Below are 7,281 nucleotides of genomic sequence, written 5' to 3' on the forward strand. Positions count from 1 at the left end.
TCCCGCATGCCACTCAGCGCGGCAGAATGATAATAAAAATAATAATATACCTTTTATTAAGCACTTAACATGGGCCAGGCGCTAAGCACCTTATACACATCACCTCATCTAATCCCACAACAACTTCATTATTATCTCCATTTTCAGGTAAGAAAACTAAGCGTAAAAGGCACTGTCCCTTGCCTACCTAATATCCATTCTCCTAATATCCTAATATCTTCTCTGACACTAGAACTCCAGCTTTTTGTAGGGTGAGAATGTGTCCAGCCCTAGTGATGAATCACACAAATTCTATTCCCTGCAGAATCAGACTCCCTTGCAGCTAAGGGTGGCCGTGTAAGCCTATTCTCAGCAATGTAAAATAAGCAGGAGTCTACTGGGGGAGGAAGTATTCTGAGAAAATTTCTACTTTTCCCACATCCTTCTTCCTGCCTTAAAGTGAAGTGTGGTCTGGAGCCCTGGCAGCCAGCTTATGACCACGAGAAAATAGCTCAAGGGTGAAAGCTTTCAGATTAAGCATGGCAGATCAGAAAGAGGGAAGCCCTCTGGTTTTCCAGTCACATTGTTTACCATCTGAACCAGTGCAAGCAACCTCCTACCTCCAGTCTTTTTGTTACTTGAGTGAAATAAACCCTTATTTGTTTAAACCATCATTAGCCAAATTCACTGTTACTTGCAATTGAGCACATTCCTAACTAATAGGCTAGAGCTCAGAACTTTGGAGAGGATCAAACTTAGAGAGGAAGAATTCCGTCAAGAGTTTGACTGTGGAAATTAACAGATTAATGGCTGGAGCTTAAGCTCAGATTTTGTCTTGGTGATTCAAACTAAACAGATCTTGAATACATTGTTTCTGAGGCCACTTAAAAGAGAGAAGGATAAAATAAAAAGTCACATTCACGGCAGTATGCATATATAGTGAAATTTCCAAAATTGACAGAAGGAATTCTACAAGGAAGGTTAGGAGTAAAAGATGCAAGGTTTTGTCATATTACAAGGTATAAAAGAACTGACATCTCTTAGTTCTATTATGCTCCAGGAACTGTGTCAGAAGTTTTACAGTATTAGCCCATATGGACCTCCCAACTGCTTTGCAAGGCAGGAATTCTCATCTCCACATGACAGAGGAGGAAACTGAAGCCCCGGGAGGAAGTAAAGTTAAAACATCTAAGAGCTGTAGATACAAACAACCCAAGTCAGAAATTTGACATGCATTTTAAAGAATATAAATTCACAAGCTGATCCTAAAATCCATATGGAAATACAAACAACCTAGAATACCTAAAACCACCTGAAAAAGAGATTAAAAGTTTGAGGACTATTGGCAGATGTATGCCTAATTTTTTTTTTTTTTTTTTTTGCGGTACGCAGACCTCACCCATTTCAGAGCACAGGCTCCGGGCGCACAGGCCCAGCGGCCATGGCTCACAGGCCCAGCCGCTCCACGGCATGTGGTATCTTCCCAGACCGGGGCACGAACCCATGTCCCCTGCATCGGCAGGTGGACTCTCAACCACTGTGCCACCAGAGAAGCCCTATGCTTAATTTTTAAAGAAGCTGCCAAACTGTTTCCCAAAGTGGTTGCATATTTAACTTTCTTATCCACAGTGAAAACACCTGATTTCAGAAATTATTACAAAGCTGTAGTAACAAAAACAACATAGTATTTGTGCAAAGATAAACAAATAAACCAATGGTACAGAATAAAGAATCCAGAATCCAGAAATAAACCTATGCATAAATGAACAACCTATTTTTGACAAAGGACAAAATAACGCAGTGGAGAAAGGACAGCCTTTTCAACAAATAATGCTGGAACAATTGGATTTATACATAGGCAAAATGAAGACTCAGAAGAGGAGAAGAAGGGGGAGCTGGGGAAGGAAAGTCACTCCTTGCACCATTAATAAAAATTAACTCAAAATGGATCATAGACCTTAATAAAGAGCTAAAACTACACAACTCTTAGAGGAAAGCTAGGAGTAAATATACGAGTAAATCTTCTTGACTTTGTGTTGGTCATTGGTTTCTTAGATATAACACCAAAGCACAACCCATAAAAAAATAAGTGGATAAATTGGACTTTATCAAAATTAAAAACTTCTGCTCTTCAAAAGACACTGTTAAGAGCAAGAAAAGACAAGCCACAGACTGGAAGAAAACACTGGCCAAGCATATGTCTGATAAAGCACTTGTATCCAGAATAGGGAATTCCCTGGTGGTCCAGTTTTTAGGACTCTGCGCTTTCACTGCCGAGAATCCGGGTTCAATCCCTGGTCGGGAAACTAAGATCCCATAAGCCAAAAAAATAAATGAATACATAAATAAAGACGAATACAGAATATATAAAGAATCCTCAAACTCAATAATAAACAAAGAACCCAATTTAAAAGGGGGAGAAGGCAATATATTTGAACAGACACTTCACAAGAAGAAATACAGTTGGCAAATAAACACATGAAAAGATGCTCAACTTCAATAGCCATGAAGGAAATTCAAATGAAAACCACAATGAGATATCACTACATGCCTATTAAATGGCTACAATTAGAAAGACCTGCCATACCAACCTTGGTGAGTCTGTAGAGGAAATTACACTCTCATACACTGTGGGTGAGAAAGTTAAATAGTACAACCACTTTGGAAACCAGTGTGGCAGCTTCTTTAAAAATTAGGCATATACCTGCCAGATTAACCCGCCACTCCTCTCCTAGGTGACTACCCAAAAGGAAAGGGAATATATGTTTATACAAACACTTGGACACAAATGTTCATAACAGCTTTATTTATTTATTTTTATTTTTTTGCGGGATGCAGGCCTCTCACTGCTGTGGCCTCTCCTGCTGCAGAGCACAGGCTCCAGACGCATAGGCTCAGCGGCCATGGTTCACGGGCCCAGCCGCTCCGCGGCATGTGGGATCTTCCCAGACCGGGGCACGAACCCTCGTCCCCTGCATCGGCAGGTGGACTCTCAACCACTGTGCCACCAGGGAAGCCCATAACAGCTTTATTTATAATACCCAAGAGCTGGGGGGAAAACAAAAGTCCATCAAAAGATGAAAAGATAAACAAATCATGGTATATCCCATACAATGGGATACAACCTAAAATAAAAGAAAATGAACCTTTGAGACACACAACAGCTGGATGAATCTCAAAGGAATGATGCTGAGTGAAAGAAACCAGACAAGAAAGGGTCTCAGATCAGTGGTTGCCAGGGAGGAGCGGGTGCTGTAAAGTGCACAAGGAAACCTTGGGGGCGATAGATATGTTCACTCCCTTGATGGTGGTGATGATTTCGTGGTTCATATATTCAGTCAAAATTTAACACATTGTTCAGTGTAGTTTATCATATGCCAATGAGATCTCAATGAAACTGTTCTTTTTTTAAAAAAATTATTTATTTATTTATTTATATTTTTGGCTGTGTTGGGCCTTCGTTGCTGGGCGCGGGCTTTCTCTAGTTGTGGCGAGCGGGGGCCACTCTTCATTGCGGTGCGCAGGCCTCTCACTGTCGTGGCCTCTCTTGTTGCGGAGCACAGGCTCCAGACACGCAGGCTCAGTAGTTGTGGCTCACGGGCCCAGTTGATCCGTGGCATGTGGGATCTTCCCAGACCAGGGCTCGAACCCACGTCCCCTGCATTGGCAGGCAGATTCTCAACCACTGTGCCACCAAGGAAGCCCCAAAACTGTTCTTTAGAAGCAGTCAAGAGTGAGCACAGGGTCAGCAGAGAAGCCCTCACCGGATCTCTAGGGCTCCCGCGAGCTCACCCCACCCCCACTGCTGCCCCCAGATGGCCAAAGTCTGTTGGCAGGAGCTATGTGTGCGAAAACGATGGCTAGAATAGCTGGAATTCTTCATATAAATTCCAGGAAATCCAGGGCCTTCTGGGCACCATATGAAAACATAAGAGGGAAAAAATGGCTCATTTTCTGAGAAAAACGAAGCATATTTTATGGGGTCATGGCGCCTCTGAAATACCTCCACCAACCGTTTCTCCTGATGCTTGTTGGTGCTGGGGTTGGATGTGGGGAAGAGAAAACCCCAGTTCTGCCTGTCCTTTCCAGCCAGGGTCTCACGCAGAGGTGGTCCTGGCACCCGTCGAGGCTGACAGGAGGGGACCGAGGAGATGGGACTCCTATGGACATCCAGGGAGGTAGGGCAGGCTGGTGCAGGCCTCCAGGCCAGCAGATGTCCCAAACTCAGAGGCATGGGAAATTAGGCTGTTGGGGGCAGTCAAAGCATGGGGACCCCAGTGTGACCCTGGGGGAGACTGTGTCACCTGTGGCTTTCCCGGGTGCCCAGACCAAGGTGGGGGCTGATCCCAGCAAGGGCAAGCTCTTCTCTGCAGGTGGAGACGCACACATATGCCCACGCAGCTGCCCCGTCTGTGGGCAAGGAGCAGACCCCACCACCCCTGTCCTCCAGACCAGATCAAGCTATAATAGCCAAGCTTTCACTTTGTAACAAGTTCTCTTCCATTCAACAGATATTAATTGAGTGTCTACAACATGCCAGGTGCTCTGGTCTCTGGTAATCCCAGCCCTCATGGAGCTTACATTCCAGTGGGGAAAACAGACCAAATACAAGACAAATAAATAAACACACCATGTGTCAGATGGCTGTAAGTGCAGTGAAGAAAAATAAAGCAGAGACAGGAGAGGAGGCAAGGGTAGAAGAAGGGGTGGTGGGTGGAGCTGGGAGGGAAGAGTTGGAGTCACCTGGCATGACCCGCCCTTTTCTCACCTGTGATGGGTTTTCCCCCTGATCTTAGAGCAGACCACAAGGAATCAGGATGAGCTTTGTTGTTCCCTCGGCAGCTGTATCCAAGGCCCACTTGTATTCTCAGCAGCTTCTCCTGGACAGGAGGAGGGCATCATGGCAGCCCCCCTCTCCCCACTGCCCCATCACAGCCATTCCTGGGGCTGCCCGTCCCTGGGCCCAGGGATGAGCTAATTACCCCCAAAACTGAGTACTTTCCTCATCTCTCTGCCAAGACTCCTCCCGCTAATCCCACCTCCTAAACTCAGAAAAGTCATGGCCCGCGGTCTCTCATTATTTTCTGAGTCGTTACCATGTACCTTCCATTTATTCAGGCCTGTTTCTCTGCCCATGATCATGACACACCAATTCCTATTTCTGTGCCTTTTCTCCCATGCTGCTCCTCACCTGGAATGCCCTCCTCCTAGTCACACATTTTTCATACTCAAAGGTAAAGCTGTAACCCACATATTTCTAGAACCCCTCCCTGCCCACATCAGCCCTATGAAGCCCCTCTTCTTGAGCTCTAAGAGCACACAGCATCTGAGCCTCATAAACGAGGCAGTAAGATCTCTGCGTTCCACTGTTACCCCTGCTGTTCGTCTGGTCCCATCCTGGGTGCTCCTCTCTGAGATTCAAGATCGAGCTGAGCACACAAAAGGTACACCACAGATATAGCTGATTTCTCCCTAAAAACAAGGCTTTGTTTTCTCCAAATTTTCCCCTCTCCATCTGAGAAATGGAAATGGTTTGGAAAATTCCAACATGGGAGTGTTCAGACTTATTTGAGTTGTGCAAGTGGGAAAAAATGTGCTTTTCCCAAAATTAACAAATTCCCCCAGCCTTTCCTCTGAAAGCAATTCACAAACCTCTGAGCCCAGTGTGTAAGCTCGCCAGCTTCTTTTCTTCATCTCTCTAAAGGATGAATTGCCCTCCTGTTTGTATGTTGTATGCACACATGTATTTGTGAGTAAATGAGGAGGACGGAATCAGAGTAGAAATTAACTGATCTTGAAAACGTAGCAAATGACAAGTGGGGACTGGCGAGCCCTTTGATGCACAGGTCCCTGGCTTTCCAGTGTGCTCAAGAGACAAGTTCTTAACACCAGTATGCTCCCACCCGTCTCTATGCTCCCTCTGCATTTATCCAAATTCATTCATTCATCCATTCAACAAACACTAATTGAAAATCAAATGTGGTTGGCAGTTTCTAAAATGGCTCCCAATGATCCCATTTCCTGGTAACTATATTCTTGTGTAATCCCCTCCCCTTGAGTGTGCACTGGGCCTAGCGACTTGCTTCTAATGAACAGAATGCAGCAAAAGTGATGGGACATCACATCCAACATTAGTTTACAAAAGACAGTAGCTTCCACCTTGCTTGCACTCTCTGTGGTTCTCCTTGTTTACTCGTTCTGGTGAGGTCAGCTGCCCCATTGTGAGATGTCCTATGAGGGTGGACTCTGGCCAACAGCGAGAAATGGAGGCTCTCAGTCTAACAGCCTGCAAGACACTGAATCCTGCCAGCAACCCTGTGAGCCGGAAGCAGATCCTCCCCACTCAGTTCTTCAGATGAGATTGCAGCCACGGATGACGTGTTGATGGCAGCCTAGTGAGAGATGCTGAGCCAGAGGATCCAGTAAAGTTGCATCCAGGTTCCTGGCCACAGTAGTTATAAGACAGTAAACGTTGTCGTTTTAAGCCACTAAATTTGCGGGTAATTTGTTACGAAGCAATGCATGATTCATACACCAACAATGTGTCAAGCATTGTTCTTGGTCCTGGGACATAGCAGAGGACAAAACATACACACAACCCTGCCCTCAGGTAGCTGACAGCCTAGTGAGGGGAGGCAGATGATAAACAAAGCCTGGTGAAGGGGAATGGGAAATTGCCAGGGTTTCGGGTAAGCAGTAACTGGGGTTGACAGTAGTTGTAGGGTATTTGGAAAGGCCTCCCTGAGAAGGTAGCATCTGAGCAGAGACCAGCAGTGAAAGTGTGGGCCATGGGCTATCTAAGGGGAAAGTGTTCCTTACAGAAGGAATGGTCTAGAATACATTTTTGTTTTGCTTGGCAAAATAACATTTAGAGAAGGAAAGGCTTTTGGCTTCTCTTTTTAGCCTGTAGGAAAAATAACCAAACCCAGGCAGCCCACCAGAAATGCATTCCAACTTTCCTCCTGCTCCAGAGAGAGCTCTGGGTCCAGACAGAGGTAAGCTGTGTTTCTGTTTTGTTTGCTTCCTGTGTCCTCAATATAGGCAGTTACTCACCTTGGCAGGTGGGGCTTCTGTGATTTTAAGAGAGGGAAGGACGCCGCCTAATGCCTCTCCATCCCGCCCTCTGCCCTGGACTGGCTTTCGTACTTGACACAGAGTATAGGATGTAGGGATTGGGTGGCTGGGACCCCAGGCCAGAGGGATACCATCTGGAGAAGACTTGAACGGTCCCGTTCACTTTGAAATCCCTGGGGCGAGCTACCAATTCACATTGGGCCAGACCCCCTGAGGGTCTAAGACATC

General features: G+C 45.7%; 1 long non-coding RNA gene across 2 annotated transcripts in view; it reads right to left on the reverse strand.

Moving 5' to 3' along the window:
- Window positions 1–5,516, reverse strand: part of LOC137224407 (uncharacterized) — a 224,035-nt gene extending 218,519 nt beyond the window's left edge. The window contains exons 1-3 of one of the 2 annotated variants that reach the window (XR_010943332.1): window positions 5,353–5,514; window positions 4,748–4,859; window positions 3,380–3,637 (exon numbers count right to left, since the gene is read on the reverse strand). This is a non-coding gene — a long non-coding RNA (uncharacterized lncRNA). Of the gene's footprint in view, window positions 1–3,379; window positions 3,638–4,747; window positions 4,860–5,352 lie in introns of those variants that run through there. The other variant, XR_010943333.1, reaches the window with a different exon arrangement.
- Window positions 5,517–7,281: the final 1,765 nt, after the last annotated feature.

The sequence above is a fragment of the Pseudorca crassidens genome, chromosome 5, assembly GCF_039906515.1.
Source record: "Pseudorca crassidens isolate mPseCra1 chromosome 5, mPseCra1.hap1, whole genome shotgun sequence".
NCBI classification, from domain to species: domain Eukaryota; kingdom Metazoa; phylum Chordata; class Mammalia; order Artiodactyla; family Delphinidae; genus Pseudorca; species Pseudorca crassidens.